Source organism: Chenopodium album, chromosome 3, assembly GCF_948465745.1.
Source record: "Chenopodium album chromosome 3, dcCheAlbu1.1, whole genome shotgun sequence".
NCBI lineage: Eukaryota > Viridiplantae > Streptophyta > Magnoliopsida > Caryophyllales > Amaranthaceae > Chenopodium > Chenopodium album.
The window spans coordinates 17,959,017-17,976,615 of record NC_137836.1 but is presented as its reverse complement, the minus strand read 5'-3'; positions in this window follow the sequence as shown (position 1 = coordinate 17,976,615).

Below are 17,599 nucleotides of genomic sequence, written 5' to 3'. Positions count from 1 at the left end.
AACCGCTCTTCTCATATCTTGGCGACAACCTCCACAATCTTAGCGAACGCCGTCGAAGACCGCCCATCTCGTGCTATCTTCTCAAATCTCGGGTGACAACCTCCTCAATCTTAGCGAATGCCGCCGAAGACCGCCCATCTCGTGCTATCTTCTCAAATCTTGGGTGACAACCTCCACAATCTTAGCGAATGCCGTCGAAGACCGCCCATCTCGTGCTATCTTCTCAAATCTTTGGTGACAACTTCCACAATCTTAGCGAATGCCGTCGAAAATAACTTTACTTAAAGTCATCCTCAGTTGTTGGGATAATATTCCGAAGAAAATTACCGAAGACCAACACTTGTCGATCTTTAAAGCTCGCTCGAACTTTGCTTCCGCTATGCCTATACATCGGCGCTTTCGTTGCTTTGAACCTATACGTCGGTGCCTTTTCTGCTTTTGAGCCAATGCTTAGGCGCTTTAAGCTAAGTGAGACGATCTTTCATTAGGTCGATCACTTATTTGCTGTTGTAATCAAACCGACTACTTAATCATGTCAAATTTTTCATAGGGGCTAACTAGCGTACCAAGGAACCTGAAATCGCTGTATGAAGTCGAAATCACCTTTTGGAAAGGCTTCGAGCTCTATCGCTGCTGAAATATATCTGGCGCCAAGAATTGACTTTGTCGCCGAACGCTGTGATAGGGTCTTCCCTATTCTGCTGCACCTGTATTTATTTTTGACTATAGAACTTTGCCAATCTCTTTAATCATCTTAGGGTTGACCTAAGGTTTAGCGTTGCTTGACTCATAACTCAAGGTATAAACTTGACTCTCTGTGATTGACTAACTTGAGGTTGACTCGACTCAAAGTAAAATGACACATGTGACTCGTGACCCGTGTGTGCATAGTGTTGACTCAATGTGACTCAAAAATGCAAAAGAAAAAAATTTCCGTCATTTTTGTGGAGGGTACCGACTTTCTCCCGAAAAAGAAAGACGCGAAAAAGAATCGAAGTTTTGAAGGTGCATGTTGAATGAGCTTAGTCAAATGTTATTTGATACTATCTCTCAAGGTGCAAGGATTAATCCATCCTAGGCTATCTCAATTGTTGACTCAATAAAAGTATTAGGGTAACTTAGGCACGGAGGCTAAGCACTTCATACTCCGTGATGCAATGACAATTATGATTGATGAGTGATGTTGATATGAAAAGGCATGCTTCAATGTTAAGATTCCATGACAAAGGGTTCCTAAGGGAAGTATATTTGGTCATGTATCTGTGATGTGTGTGAAAGTGACACTAAAGTTAGGCCGCAAGAGCTAAGTGTGTGGAAAGATATTATTTCAAGAAGAGTCAAGTGATGGTGACTCTTAGGCTATGTAAGCTAATAATATAGGGATCAAGCCCCCAAGTCTTGCTCTAAGTGAATAGGGATGAGCATAGGAAATCCCTTGATATGATCATGGTGCAAGTGTGTGAATGTGAATATGAATGCATGTTTATTACGGCCGCACCTCGATGTGAGGTTGCCTACGTATCCGTTAGGAATCAGGCCGAACGCAGCTCTAGCCGAACCTCGCACAAGTGTGTATACCTCAAAAAGGACTTTTTAAGGGTTGTAACGTTGTTAGGCTAAAGGTGAAGAAGAAGGGGATAAAGGCTCAAGACCCTAGATAAGCCCCCAAGGTGTGCAACCTCGCTTTTGAATTTTTATATTTTTATGCTTGAGTTTCTACTCTTTTTTAGCTCTCCTTTATCTTTTTCTTTAGCATCTATTTTATTTTAATAGGTGTGGGCAATCCCAATCATGCGGTCTATCACTCACTTGGCATTCATGTTTCTCAGGCACGGTACCAAGCATTCGATAAGAGACGCAATCTGAGACGTGTTCTTATCGAAGATATTTTCATATCAAAGACATTGGAACACTTGCCCTTTTGTACACTTTTATTTATTTATTTCTTATTTCAAGTCACTAAAGATTCTTTTAGAATTGCATAGGTTACACACCATCCCATCCCAAGGTTAGGTAGATGTAGTTTGAAAAAAGAAAGGTCAATCGTTAGACGAGGCTCAAAGTTGTGTATCAAGAAAGGATTGCATATTTGAAGGGTGAAAGGTGATATGATGTGGCTACAAGGGGTGCCTTAAATCATTGGTATACCTTGTTCTTAGTTCGACATTTTTTTTTATTATTTATTTAATTTTTTTTTTTGGTTCAATGCAATATAATGAAATGATTATATGCAAGGAAATAAATGCTCATTTTATTAAAGGGGAAAAAGAAAAAATCTACAAAATTAATCTAAGGGAAAAGAAAGGTGCCTATGCTAGACTTATTGGGGAAAGGGTAAATAAAAAAAGAAATAGAAAAAAGAGGTCACGAAATCTTGTCGTTGAAGCTCGCCTCTTGTCTTGTGTTGTTTCCTTTATCATCACTCGCTCCTCTTGTTAACCGGAGGCATGGGAAGCTTGTTATTATCAATCAAATGTTGGGTAGCCTCCTTTAGCTTCCAACAGCTCTCAGTAGTATGACCCCTACCTTGATGGTACTTGCAGTGTTCGTCTGGATTCCAACTAGGCAATCTCTTTTCAGGTGCGGGATCTTGAATAGGTCCAATGGGAGTAATGAATCCTTTGGCATGGAGTCGATCGAAGGCAGTATCGTAGCTCATCCCAATGGGGGTGAAGTCTTTCCTTAGTTGCTTCTTAGATCCTTGGTTACCCATGGCTAAAACTTCACTAAGATCAAAGGTACTAACATTGTTACTAGAGTGGGCGTTTTCGGAAGAAGAAGGATTATCACTCTTCTTTCCTTTCCAGCCACCGTGGTTACAATTGTTAGTAGCTTTTTGCTTTGCGAGGTCATCTTCGATTTCAATTCCGATGTCATAATCTGCCTTGAAAGTATTCAGATTGTGTTGATATTTTAATGCTTCGAATACTTCTCTTGAAGATTCTTGATAAACATCCTCACATACTCCTTTTCGGTGGGGACCTCAATCATCTTAGCGGAAGTTTCCCTCCATTTATTAAAGAAAGAAGTAAAACCTTCATTCTCTTTTTGTCTTAGCATCTCAAGTTGTCTATGGTCGGTTTCAACTTGGATATTGCACTTGTACCTATCAAGGAAAGTGTTTACTATCGATTCCCAGGTAGAGGTTTTCTCTTTGTCAAGGGAGAAGAACCATTGTTGGCAAACGGTTTCAAGAGATAGTGGGAACAGAGAGGGGAAAACCTTCTTATCGATACCCTTAATACTCATTATGGTTTCGAAAGCTCTTAGATGAAAGTAAGGATACTGTTGCCTTGAATTTTGGGATGTCAGTGGCGTTGAACTTATGCGGAAGAAGTTCCTTGTCTAGCGAGACCCCTTGTGAACTCATGCCCTGAAATTTATAGTCATTAGATAGCTTCCTCAAACTTTCTTGCATGAGGTTCATTTGTTGTTGCTTCACGGGATCATCGACCTTGAGGGTGAGGAGCTTCAGTGTTTCAGTCATGGTAACAAGTCGGTTCTTAAGATCATTGAATTCTTCTTGTGTTGTCATTATGGTCTTAGCTTTCCTCTTTTGACGAATCGATTTATCAAAAAGCGAGACCTGAATAAAGAGGTTGTCCTTGATTAATCGCCCTTCTCTCCTCGACCAAGTACTGTAGAAAAGGAAATTGGGGATATTTATTGTTAATTATTTGACTCAAACTTCATTCAACATGCAATGGATGGAGGAAGTGAAGAAAGATTGGAATAGAATGTGAAAAAAGAAAAAGATGATGGAAGTGGAGGGATATGAAGAATAGAATGACGGAAAAAAAAAACCGACTCATGCATGAACCTAAGACATGGTCATGGTGATGTGTACTCAAAGTGTGTGCTAAGACTAGTGAGTGTAGGTGACATGTTAAGACTCTTGTCATGACCATGTGGCTAGACTATGTGACTAGACTCAAGCAAAGACTAAGTTAAGACTTCACGTATATGCATTAAACTGGACAGACTGTGGTATTTTAGTCATAACTCTTTATCTGTGACTCTGATTTGGATGAAACCAACGCTAAATTAAAGATAAAACTCGGGGCTACAGATCCATAGGTTGTACGACTCGTAGTTCTTCCTAGAACTCTGGATATGACAAAAACAAGTTGACGTTTGTGCAGTATACGGAAATAAAAATCCGGGTTGACTTAAAGGAACTATGACTCGATTTTATATTTATTTATTAGCTCAAATTAATTAATTATTTATTTAGTCTTAACACAAGTCAAACAAACGGTTAGGAAAAATCACATAGAGTATGCACAACAAATAATGCACAATTAGTCAAGTAGGCACAATATGATGCAATGCGTTTGCAACCTAACCATGGCTCTAGTTCTCTAAAGTTTGGAATATGGTTTAGTCAATAGAGGATCCATGGTTAATTGTCCGGATGCACCGCGAGGAAGCCTAACCGTGAAGGGTTGCCGCGAGTGGATGGGACACTGCGAGCTTAGAAAAACTCACTTCCATGGTTTGGTGAATTCAACATCTCGGATGTACCCTTTGTTTCACGGAGCGTTCAATCGGGTAGATGGAGCATGAATTCCCAGAGGGTTATGTCCATATGTAGAACACATATGGGTTTCAGAAAAGTGAGAAAAAATTCAATCAGGAAGTAGGATCGAGCAAACAATACGAAAAACCGGTCGAAATTAGAACGAATATTTCTGGCTCGGTATTGGGGGAAATTGGCGCCAGCAAACAGAGACTGGCGCCAGCTTTTAACTGTAGCGCCTGGCGCCAATACTAGCGTCTGGCGCTACGACTAAAATGCTGGCGCCAAGCTCTGGCCCCTCACGCTACTTCCCACATGCTTCAGCAGCTTTCTGTGCTCGATAAAATTTTCCAGTTTCGCGCGGTGTTATTTCAGTCCTAGTTGTGAAAGATATTTCTCAAATTTCCTACGTGTAAAATCCTATGTTTTTAACTCATTACGGATGGTCTTTCCAATGAGATCTTTTTTATGCATATGACAATAATTTTAATCAAAATTACGCACATGTAATACTTAGAACTTTTCGAGTCTCATCCACTCATTCTAAATCATTGCCGAAACAAATTCAGGAATTAAAATAGAAATCCTCCCCAGTGGAGTCGCCAAAAACTGTGGGGAATAATTTCAAGCTTTAATCCCACTAGCTTGAACCCCACTATGATCATACACTAAAGTACGGTGGCGTCCAAAAGGGAAGAAGATAGAGCAAAAGAGTCGCCAACAAGTTTTAAGAACTTGTAAACCATTCACAGGGTGAAGGTTACACCCCTTAACGATCCAAGAGATCGTCAACTCCATAAGGTCTAGAACCAAATAAGGGTTCGGGGATGAAGGTACAAATCCAATCTAAAAGAGATTGAACCTTCCCTAATAATAGGCCTCTACTTTATTCTGATCGTATTCATGTGCGCTTTCTGATTAACATGCAATCAATATGATTAATACTAAACCTGTTTATCTATGTTGGTTGAATATTAATGCACAAATAATCTATTATTGGCGATCACTTGAAATATAATCACAATTAACCCTAAATAAGATTATTAATTATCTCATTAAGCGTGATTACAAGTACAAATTCCCTTTAAACATGCATAAAAGGAGTGATCAAGCAATAACAAAATAAATAAGCATCAAGCAACATAATAATCATAATCATGAATAATAATTATAATAATTATAATCATAATATCATCAAAATAATAATAATAATAATAATAATAATAATAATAATAATAATAATAATAATAATAATAATAATAATAATAATAATAATAATTAGGTTTTGAATTTCTCTCGTTTAGGGGTGATTAGGGTAGGCTTCCACGTCCTTTTTCCGGCGCAATTTCCGGCGATTAGGGACGATCGGGTCAGGCGAGTTCAGGCCAGGTGGTTCCGGTGGGTCTTTGGTTTTTTTTAGGGGCAAAATTAAGATGGTTTTGGGCGAATTTGGTGTAGTTTTGAGGCGCAATATCCTCGCAAGTTTTCAGGCAGCATCTCCTTGTTCAGGCGAAATTAAGGTGGTTTTATAGCTGGTTTCCGGCGACTTTGAGGCAGGTTTTCGAGGTGTTTTTGGGGCTGTTTACAGGAAGGTAATCGGGACAGTTTTCAGGCAGTTTTTGAGGTGTTTTGGGGCTGTTTACAGGCAGTTTTCAGGCAGTTAATCGGGGGGCTATTGGGTCAATTTTTCGGGCTGTTTTCCTATCAGATTCTGGTGTTGCTTGGGTCAACTGGTGCAATTTTCAGGCGGTTTGTTTGGTGCAATTTTGGCGTTGTTTTGGGTGCTGTTTGAGTGCATTTTTCTCCAATTTCCTGGTCAGTTTCTTTGGTTATTTTGAGGTGCAAATTTTTGGTCTGTTTGGGTGGTGTTTTCGTGCTTTTTGGGTGCTTTTTGCTGGTCATTTCGGGTGCATTTTATTGTGCTTTTGGGTGTAGTTTGTGGTGGTTATTTTGGGTTATTTAAGTGCTGTTTTTCGATTGGTATTTGCTCCGACTTTGGTGGTGGCTGTGTAGCCATGTCGGTGAAGTTTCATTGTCCCTTTGTGGGTCTTAGTGGGTGTCAAGATGGGAGTGGCAATGGGCTTACAAGGCGTTCTTTAATCAAGCATATTCATGATCGTCATTGTTGTACTGGTGCGCGGGATGTTACACGTCAGTCTCTTACTTCTAATTTGGCTGTTTATATTGAGGCGGAAGTTACTTTTACGCGTATGGGGATTTGGTTTTGTGGGGTTTGTTACAAAACTCATACGCTTCGTTCTTGGTGTCGTCACGAGAGGGGTGAGGATGTATCACCCCCTGATGAAGGAGATGGTATTATTCGTTTTGTGCTTCATAATTTCTCCAAGCCACAAGCTCCCTCTTCTTCGACTCGTATTGGACTTGTGGATGGTTTGGCGCGAGATCAGTTTTGTGGTTTTGACGTGGCTCTCATTAATGCTTTGCTCTCAAAGGGGTTTCGTACTGTGAAATCTATCCCTCCCAAGTGTCGTTTGGGGTTTTCTCGGATTCTGAAAAGTGCTCTAGATAAGGTGATCTCTAACCCTAATGACATTTCTAGTTGGGTATCGTTGTTAGTGTTACCTCTTTGCACCCTTAAAACCTTTCGGCCGCGGAGTAGTCGTGAGTCAAGGTCTTCCGTAAAGCGTCGGCATCAAGAAGAAAGTATTTCCCGGGCTATTTGTTCTTGGGGTGCACCAGGTGGTAGTGTGCAGCTTGTGAGGGAAACTTTGGCTGAGGATGCTCCTACTATGTCGGTGGTTGATGATGAGGACCTTGATTTGGAAGAGCGTAATATCAAGCAGTGTCGTAGGAAGATTTGTGATGGTCATTACACCGCTGCAGTCCGAGTTCTTTCTTCTTCAGGTGTTGCTCCGTATAATGATGTCACTCTTGCGGATTTGCTTTCAAAACACCCTTCTTCTTCACCTCCTTCCTTGCCTGCTGATATTCCTGTTGATCAACTTCATCTCATTGCTTCCTCTGCTGTTGTTTTAGATCGGATTCAGAGTTTCCCGCGTGGCACATCGTGTGGTAGGGATGGGTTACGTGCTCAACACCTTATGGATTGCTTGAGTGGTGCAGCTGTGGCTGTCTCAGACGAGTTGGTTGACTCTATTACCGGGGTGGTTAATCTGTTTCTAGCTGGTAGATGTCCTATGGAACTAGGAGAGTATATTGCTAGTGCTCCTCTCACACCCCTTGTCAAGCCCGGTAGTGGAATTCGTCCTATAGCTGTGGGTACCGTTTGGCGGCGTCTGGTTTCGAAAGTCGGTGCTGTTATGGTTGGGCAGTCTTTGGGAAGTTACTTTGATGGTCTTCAATTTGGCGTTGGGGTTTCTTCAGGCGGTGAGGCCATTATTCATGCTGTGAATCGATTACTTGAGGTTCGTGGATCTGATGTTGGTCTTTCAATGTTGTTGGTGGATTTTCGTAATTCCTTCAATCTAGTTGATCGTGCGGTCATGTTACGTGAGGTCCGTCGTCGTTGTCCAGATATTTCGCGGTGGGTTGAATTCTGCTACTCTAATCCAGCTAGATTGTATTATGGGGACCACACCTTATGGTCGTCTCAGGGGGTGCAGCAGGGTGATCCCCTTGGTCCTCTGCTTTTTGCTTTGGTTTTACAACCCTTAGTGTGTAAAATTAGAGATACTTTTGATGTATGTCTTCAGGCTTGGTATTTAGATGATGGCACTATTATTGGTGACACGTTGGTGGTGGGGAAAATTTTGCAGCTGATTATGGAGGAAGGGCCTCTTTTTGGGTTACATCTTAACGTGGACAAAACTGAAGTTTTCTGGCCTACAGAAGACCCCCGAAGCAGGCTTTTGGGTATCTTTCCACCTAACATTGCTCGACCTTCGCGTGGTGTTAAGTTGCTTGGTGGTCCTGCTAGTTCTGATTCTGGTTTTAGTAGTGAGCTTGTGATGCATAGGGTGACCAAGACCATTGCGCTTATGGATAAGGTTGCTACGCTGGATGATCCTCAGTGTGAGCTATTGTTACTTAGGGCTTGTACCAGAGTTTCTAAACTCTACTTTGCGTTGCGTACTTGTCCCCCTAGTACTTTTGAGGCGGCTCAGCGCACTTTTGACGAGGCTCTTCGATCTTCTTTGGAGCGTATTGTTACTGCTTCAGGACCTGGGTTTGGCGATTGGCAGTGGCGGCTTGCCACTTTACCATTTGCGTTTGGAGGGCTTGGTGTTTATTCTGCAGGTGATGTTTGGCATTATGCTTTTCTTGCTTCTCGGTTGCAGTCTACTGGGTTGCAAACAAAGCTTCTACGACATGCTGACATTGTTGGTCATGGTCGAGCTTTTGAAGACGCCTTGGGTTTGTTTAATGGCGTGGTGGAGTCTGATTTTTTAAGTAATCCTAGTGAGGTCGCTGCCCCAAAACTTATGAAGAAATTGGCAGATATATATTTCACGAAGGTTACCGATTCTGCAGAATCCACCTTTTCATTATCCCCTCGTCTATCAGCATTGTGGAAATCTCAGCAGGGAGATCACACGTCTGCTTGGCTTCGGGCCGTTCCTATTTCAGGATTGGGTCAGATTATGAATGCAAAGACTTATCGATGTGTATTATGCTACCGATTGGGTGTTCCGTTGTTCTCTGCCTCGACACCGTGCTCTGCTTGTTCGAGGGTTTTTCCAGGGGATATTTTTGGCGATCACGCGGTGTCGTGTGCTGGTATCGTGGGTATTAAACATAGACATAATGTTGTTCGGGATACCCTAGTTGATGTTTGCTATCGTTCTGGGATTTCAGCAAGGAAAGAGGTTGATATTGGGTTGTCTGGAGGGAACGGTGATGCCCTCAGACCTGCTGATGTGTTACTTTATTCTTGGGATCGTGGTCGCGATGTCTGTGTTGATTTGACAGGATCTTCTCCTTTGACAAAGTCAAGGTTATCTGACTTTATTCCTGGACGGGTTGTGGCTGATGCAGCTCAGCGGAAGCGGGATAAGTATGAGGCTCGTTGTCAGGCGATTGGATATGGGTTCATTCCCTTCTCCTTTTCTTCGTTTGGTGAATTAGAGAAGGAGGCTATTGCGTTGCTTAAGCGAATTCAGAGGTTCTCGACGACGCAAGACATTGGAGCACGTGCTGCAGCTCATATTTTTACTAGGGTAGGCTTTGCTATAGCTAGAGGAGTGGGGGCCCAGATTGTATCTCGGCTTCCCACTAATTTATTGTAGGTTGTATGACCTTTTGTTTTTGAGATATAATAATAATAATAATAATAATAATAATAATAATAACAATTATAATCATAATCATGTTCATGTTAATATTAAAGCATAATAAAAATAGCAAGATCCTAGGCATGATACTAACAAGATTAATAACAAACCCTAGCATGTCACTAAGCAATAAAAATCAAATCTTTAACCCTAACATGATACTAACATTCATAAATATTAGGAAGAACATAGGAAGCATCGCAGGAATCATAATAAGCATATTTGATATTATAACCTTTTCCCTAAACATGATACTAGGAATATCATAATAACAATATAAACATGATTTCTACATCGTAACAACAATTAAAGTACTTACTTTGATGCCTCGTACCTCTTTCTAATAACAAAATATACACGTTAGTAACTTCAAGGAAAATAATAATCAAAACAATCAAATTAAATAATTGAAATAGAGATTTGGGACCAAACCCTCAGAAATTAAACCTTTCACGTCTAGGGCGAAGGCAACTTCGAATATGGCTAGGTGTGTCTAAGTCTTGCGAATGCGGAATTTTTTATGTGAGAAAAGGCTAGTTTAGAAAAAGAGAGAGAGAGAATAATCAAGAAAATCTTGATGAGAGTTGGTGAATGATTAAAGAGAGAATTAGAGAATTAATGATTGCGAATGAAAACTGATTGTAGGTGAGAATTCATGAGAATTGGTGAATTGGTGATTGAAAACGGAGTTTTTAATACGTTATTTATATAGAAATCAGCCAAAAAGATAAAATATCAAAACAGAGCACTTGGCGCACGTAAAACGAGATTGGCGCACCTAAAACAGAGCTGGCGCCAGAACCAGCTTATTGGCGCCAGGCGCCAATGGCTAGCACCAGGCGCTGATTTCAGAAATTCACGCGTTTTTGTTTTTATCATATCTTTTGATCCGGAAGTCCAAATAAGGCATATGATATTTCGTTGGAAAGATCTTAAAGTCTAATTTTCAACCTAATTAGAATCAGATTAAAATATTTTGTAGATAAAAAGATATGTCCAAAATAGTGGAAGGGTGTCAGTTTTGGATAAAGTTTCATGTCTCATTCATATCTTTTTCGTTATAACTCGGATTTAATATTATAATATATCATTGGAAAGATAATTTCAAGATCTATCCAACCATATAATATTTGGATAAATATTATGAGGCACGAAATAAAATCTGAATATATTCCACTTCGTACAAAACAAGGATTCTTAAAAGGAGTAGTTTAATTCAATTTCAAACTCTTTAAAACATAATTATCAATCCTAACTCCATTAGGATTTAAAAGAACCTCCTAGAGTATTCTAAAAGACTATAATCAATCCTAATAGCTTTAGGAATGATAATTAATAATAGGCCCTCCCCTAGATCATTGGGCCGCATATAAAAACCAAATCGGGCCCAGTTTAGTATTTTGGCCATAACTTCCTCGATATTCATCGGAATTGGGCTTATAATATATCGTTGGAAAGGTCTTTTAAAACCCCATCCAACTACAACATTATTGGATCCTTATCATGGACCAACCAAACTGGATTGACTATTTTCTTAAAATAAGTTTTCAAAAACAAAGAGAAGAGAAAAGAATTAAAACTATCCGCAACACTAAACTTTACACACTTTCACTTCATTCGATTATGATTCGACGTGAAAGGTAATCATCACTGGGTTTGGTTTTGGGGAGACACAAATAGGTGTCTACACTTTATAACGAGTTAAGAGGGTCTCAACTTCAGCTTTGAATTGAGATCCCTGATCACTAATTAGTTTGGGTGGAACTCCATATCTACAAAATATGTTTCTTTCGAGTAACTTTGCAACATGTTTAGAAGTGATGTTCATGTAAGAAGCGGCCTCAATCCACTTAGTAAAGTAATCGATGGCTACTAATACGTACTCGTGCCCCCCTGCTCCTGTTGGAGATATTTTTCCAATTATGTCAATTCCCCAAGTTGAAAAAGGCCAAGGGAAAGTGATATTATATAGTTCGGATGGTGGAAGGTGTTGTAAGTTAGCAAAAATTTAACACTCTGGACATTTTTTAACATATTGCATGCAATCATGTTCCATAGTGGACCAATAGTACCCTTATTGTGAAATTATTTTAGCAAGCATTTTACCATTCATGTGAGGACCACAAACGCCTTTGTGAGTATTCTCCATAAAGCGTGTGGATTCAGGTTGGTCTATACACAATAGGCTTTGACCGTTAGGCCCCTCTTTGCATAATTGACCATTTAATAGACCATATTGGGCTGCAAGTATTCTTAGGGCTCGTTGGTCTTTCGATGAAGTATTTTCAGGATATGTGCCATGGGTAATATATTGGAGGATATGATCATACCAAGGATTGTGTCCTTCAGTGTCATTTATTTCCTCCATTGTGTTGCAATATGCTGGTTCTTCTCTTCTATCAACGCATAATGGCATCATATTTAAATGATCTGGAATGTTGATCATTGAGGCTAATTTTGCTAGCGCATCGGCAAATTGATTATCATCCCATGGGAGGTATTTAAAATAAATGTGTTCAAAATGCTCGATGAGTTGCTCTAGGTGTGCTTGGTATAATATCATTGTGGAGTTCTTTATTTTCCATTTTTTTAGTATATGATTTATAATCAAACTAGAATCTCCATATACCTCTAATTTTTTGCACACCTATGCTAGCTGCTGCTTCTAAACCAATAATGCACGCTTCACATTCCACGGCATTATTAGTAACCTCAAAGTCTAGTTTGACAGAGAGTGGAGTATGTGCTCCCTCTGGACTTATAAGTAACACTCACACGCCACAACCTTTTTGATTGGAAGCACTGTCGAAGTACATTACCCATTTGTCATCTTGCGTCATGAGAATCTCTTCATCCAGAAGATGAGTAGTTTCTGCATGACTTGTTTGAATAGGATGTTGGGCCAGAAAATCGGAATTTACTTTTCCTTTTATTGATTTTTCAGGAATATATTTTAATTCAAATTCGGCCAACATCACTAACCATTTGGATATTCTTCCTTGTATAGGTGGTTGTTCAAACAAATAATTTACCGAATTTTGTTGAGATATCACATGAGTAGTGTGTGGTAACATATAATGTCGTAATTTTTTAGTTGTCCACACTAATGCTAAACTTGGTTTTTCCAAGGTGCTAAATTTTGTTTCATATTGAATTAATTTTTTGCTTATGTAGTATATTGCACGCTCGACTTTCTCTACCTCTTGTGCTAGCATGGCACCTGTGGCCGTGTCTGTAACCATGATGTATAGCCTAAGAGGTAGTTTGGGTACTCGTTGTGCTAAAATTGATGGACATATGAGATAATCTTTGATTTTCTCAAAGGCCCTTTGGAATTGATCATCCCATTCCTGTTTTTATTCTTTTTTCAATTTTTTGAATATTGGCTCATAAGTCATATTCAATTTGTTGATAAACCAACTAATGTATTATAGTTTGCCAAGAAACCCCCTAATTTCTTTTTCTGTTTGAGGGGGAGGCATATTAACGATTGCCTTTATTTTAAAGGGATTGATTTCAATACCACGTGTGCTTACTACGTATCCGAGTAACTTACCAGAAGTTACCTTTGAAGGCGTATTTTCGTGAATTCAATCGCATTTTATATTCTTTTATGCGAGTGAAAAATTTGCATAAAACTTTTATGTGTCCCATTCTATCTTTGGGCTGTACAATCATATCATCCACATATACTTCTATTTCTTTATGCATCATATCATGTAAGAGAGTCGTACCCGTTCTTTGGTACGTAGCTCCTGCATTTTTTAAACCAAATGGCATGACTGTGTAGCAATATGTACCCCAAGGGGTGATAAAGCATGTCTTTTCTTCATCTTCTTTTGCCATTAGGATTTGTTTGTAACCTGCGTATCCATCCATAAAGGATAACATCGCATGTTCAGCCGTGTTATCTACCAATATATCAATATGAGGTAGAGGAAAATCGTGTCCTTAAAGTCGACACACATGCAAACTCGTCCATCCTTTTTAAGGACTGGGACGATGTTTGCTACCCATTCCGAGTAATTACATAAGCGAATGAAACTTGCGTCTAATTGCTTTTGTACTTCTTCTTTTATTTTCAAAGCGACATCAGGTTTCATTCGTCGAAGTTTTTGTTTTACTTGTTTAGAGGTAGGGTCCAAGGGAATGGTATGTTCCGCAATTTCCCTATCTATTCCAGGCATGTCCTTATATGACCAAGAGAACACGTCTTCAAATTCTTTGAGCGTCGATATAAGAGTCGATCGCTCTTTCGGATTTAAAGTTAAGCCAATTTTGACTTCTCTTTTGTTTTCATTAGTCCCTATATTGACTGCTTCAGTTTCTTAAATTATAGGATTCTTTTGTTCTTGTTCATTCATTAGTTCAACCAATTTATTAATATTATCATCTTCATTAGATTGATTGTTATAGCATTCAAAAGATTCGAGAGAAGACATATACTCGGAAATAGAGCTCATATTATTGAATTCAAAAGAGAGTACATCAAGAGTAGAATCCTTTTTGGGATATTCGTCCAGAAAATAAAGACTCAGTAATAGCCACAAGGCTCAAATTTTTAGCTTCCTTAAAGTCTAAGCTAAACTCATCATCCGATTCTTCGAACATCTTCCCTTCTCCCGTGATGATCTCCAGCTTATCGCCATTATGATTATTCCACTTGAAAGATTTCCTCCATCCATGCTCGAAGGTTTCATTAGAAGGGGTGATCAACGAGGTTGGGTCATAAGCTTCATCTTAGATGGCATTATGATTAGTCATGGTAGCAACATGGTTTTGCTCTAGTCCAAATAGCAAGTTGAATGCTTGCCTATCATAGCACCCTGGGGTTGGGTGTTTTGAATCAACGATTTCGAGATCGTCATTTAAGAAGTAGCAGTCATGAAATATCTCAAATCTAGGCTTCTTGATTCCTCCCAAAACTAATGGTTCTGGAAAGTCATAGCAAGGATAATATTCTCCCCCCCTAATGAATTGTCCATTAAGGGTTTATAAGTAAGATGGGAGCAAAGTGATTATTCCCTTTTTATTGTTGTCTCTACGTGCTTTGTTTTTAGCATCGTGAGTCTGTAGTTCTTCCTTGGTTGGTTTGTATCCCAATCCAAAAGAGAGACTTTTCTTTGGGATAGGAAGTAAAAGAGATTTCTTCATTCGTATTCCCAAAGGCATCCTAAGAAAGTAACTACTCTTAAACAAGATTTTGTTTACTATCCGGGGGGAGTATGGATCAAGCTTGAATGATTCTTCAAGACTCTCTTCCATTTCGATTGTGCAGATTGGCTCTGCGGAAAATCCCCACATGTTCACTTCATCATTATCATGGTTTAAATCTAGAAGTGATTGGTCATTTATAACTATTTTGAGAGGAGAAGCATGTATAGTCATAGGTTGCCCTTGATAGTTCAACCTAATCATTTGATGAAGTGAGGATGGTATTGCACCAAGCTCATGTATCCAAGGACTTCCAAGTAGAAGGTTGAATGTGGGTTTTATATCCATGACATGGAATTTAACCATCTTTTAAATTGGGCCTGTGGTGACTGGTAGCTCAACAGTTCCAACACATCGATCTCCTCGAGTTTTCATAGGCCCTAATGCTTTGTGTTGTTGAATGAAAATCTTTTTCCAAATTAAGGCCTAGATTTTTTGCTGTTTGTAGTGGGCACACATTTACACCTGATCCATTGTCTACTAGAGTGAGAGGGATATTGTACTCTTTGCACCCCACAGTTAAGTATAATGCATTGTTGTGGGTAGTGTCTTTTGAAGGCAAATCATCATAAGTGAAAATGATTGATTTGTTGGATTTCTCGCTAGTACACAGGCTAACGATATCCTGGGGGGTTGTGTCTGTACTTACAGAAAAAGCCGTTAGAGCGTTCATAAGAGAGTAATGCTAACATTCGCCTTGGATTGGCGAATTTGTTTGACCAATGGATCTTCCACCTCTAGTGGAGGTGGTATTGAGTTTTGTAATTGACCTTGAGTTTGATTTTGTGTGGTAGAAGATCCATTTGGTGGTGATTGGTAAACTCGCCCTGAACGAGTTAGATGATCTATTTTGTTTGGGTTAGTTGTAGGACTCGTGAACCAACTTTCTTCTAGAGGCTTTGAATGTGCCTCCATTTCAAGATGTTCCATGAGTTGTGCTTGATGCCATTGTTCATCGAAGGAGAGATTTGATAAGTCTTGTGACTTCCCCAAGAAATAATCCCAATCAAGCGTTCCATTTGTCTCATTTTGGAGACAAGATGGAGGTGGGACGGCGGCATACTTAGAGACATATAAGTCTTGAAAGTCGTCGTCCCATAACCCAATCACTTCATTAGTTGCCCTATGAGTGTTGTGTTTAGAGGTTTCCCTATAGGTGTGATATAGTCCAAAGGATTGAACATATTATTTCCCATATGGTCCTCATCAATGTGAAATACCCTTAGTGGGGATACATTGTTGTTAGGTTTAGGCGTGGGAATTCTCCCATCGTCTACTAGATCATGTACTTTGTGTTTATGACATAGCAATGTTCGGTTTCATGCCTAGTGGGGTTTCATAGCAACGTTCGGTTTCATCGTCTACTAGATAAGCACAATAAGCATTACCATCCCATTGAGCGTACCTTTTTTCTGGTGGAGTGGGTGGTGTTGGCCCTGTTTGTGTAAGTAGACCTTTTTCGCTCAATTTTTCTTATAATTCTTTATAGCTCACAGGAAATGGTGTAAATTTTCTTTCTTTTGTCCATCTTCTTCGTGGATCATTACTGTTATTATATTGCGTGGAAGTCGCAAATACATCAATAGAGGATGAAGTATTATCATTCCCCTTTTTGTAGTTATTCATAGGTTGATGATGATAAGGTTTGTTTGCTTTTTCTTTAGAAAGATCATATTCAATCCTAGTAGCCACATAATAGACCTTTTGAAAAGTGTCTAAACCAAGGTAACGTAGATGCTCGTTGTACTTTTCATGACAGTTGTCAATGAACTTTTGTACTAACTCGAGTTCAGGTGGCCTTTGTGCAAGGTGAGCTGCCTTTTTTCGCAATCTACCATAAAAAGCAAGGAAACCTTCATCGTCACTTTGCTTAAGAATTTCAAGTTCACATAGAGTCGATTTGAACTCTATGTTACTCTCATATTGGGTAATGAAAGCCGAAACTACATCTTCCCATGTTGTATTTAATTTCAGATCTAGCCCATAGTACCACTCTCTCGCGGTTGGGTCTAGAGATAAAGGGAAGTCAAAGAATACAACTTAGGATCAACTCCCTTTAATGCCATGGTGCTAGTAAAACACATTAAGTGGTTTTGTAGATTATTAGTCACCTTAAATATTGGCAAGTCCGTAGCTACAAACTTTTTCGGTAAAGCAAGTCCTGGGGAGGAGCAAACGTTTTTGCATCGAAGTACTTGTTCCCCATGGTAGAACGAAGAACAAGATTCTCCAACGACTTTTCTTTGATGTATAATTGTTCCATCTTTTGTTGCAAGGCTAGAGTCTCGACATTTTTCTTTCCTCGGCCTCTTGAGCCTTTTCTTCTCTCAAGGGAGCAATCTCTTCTTGTAGTTGCTCAATGGTTGACATTGTTGTTGGGCTAGGATTAGTTATCGAGGGAAGGTGGTTTGAAAGGGGTGGATTGTTTGATGGTAAACGTAGAATGCGAGCGTCTAGGAGTCTTCGTTCCCAAGCTTGAAAACCGGCCCTATAAGAAGTACGAAAGGATAAGTAAATCGATACGCTTGTTTTAGAAAAAAAGGAGAAAGAACGCAAAATATATTTGAATGGATAGCATCACCTTTAAAAAATTCGTTAATGAAGATATTGTTTG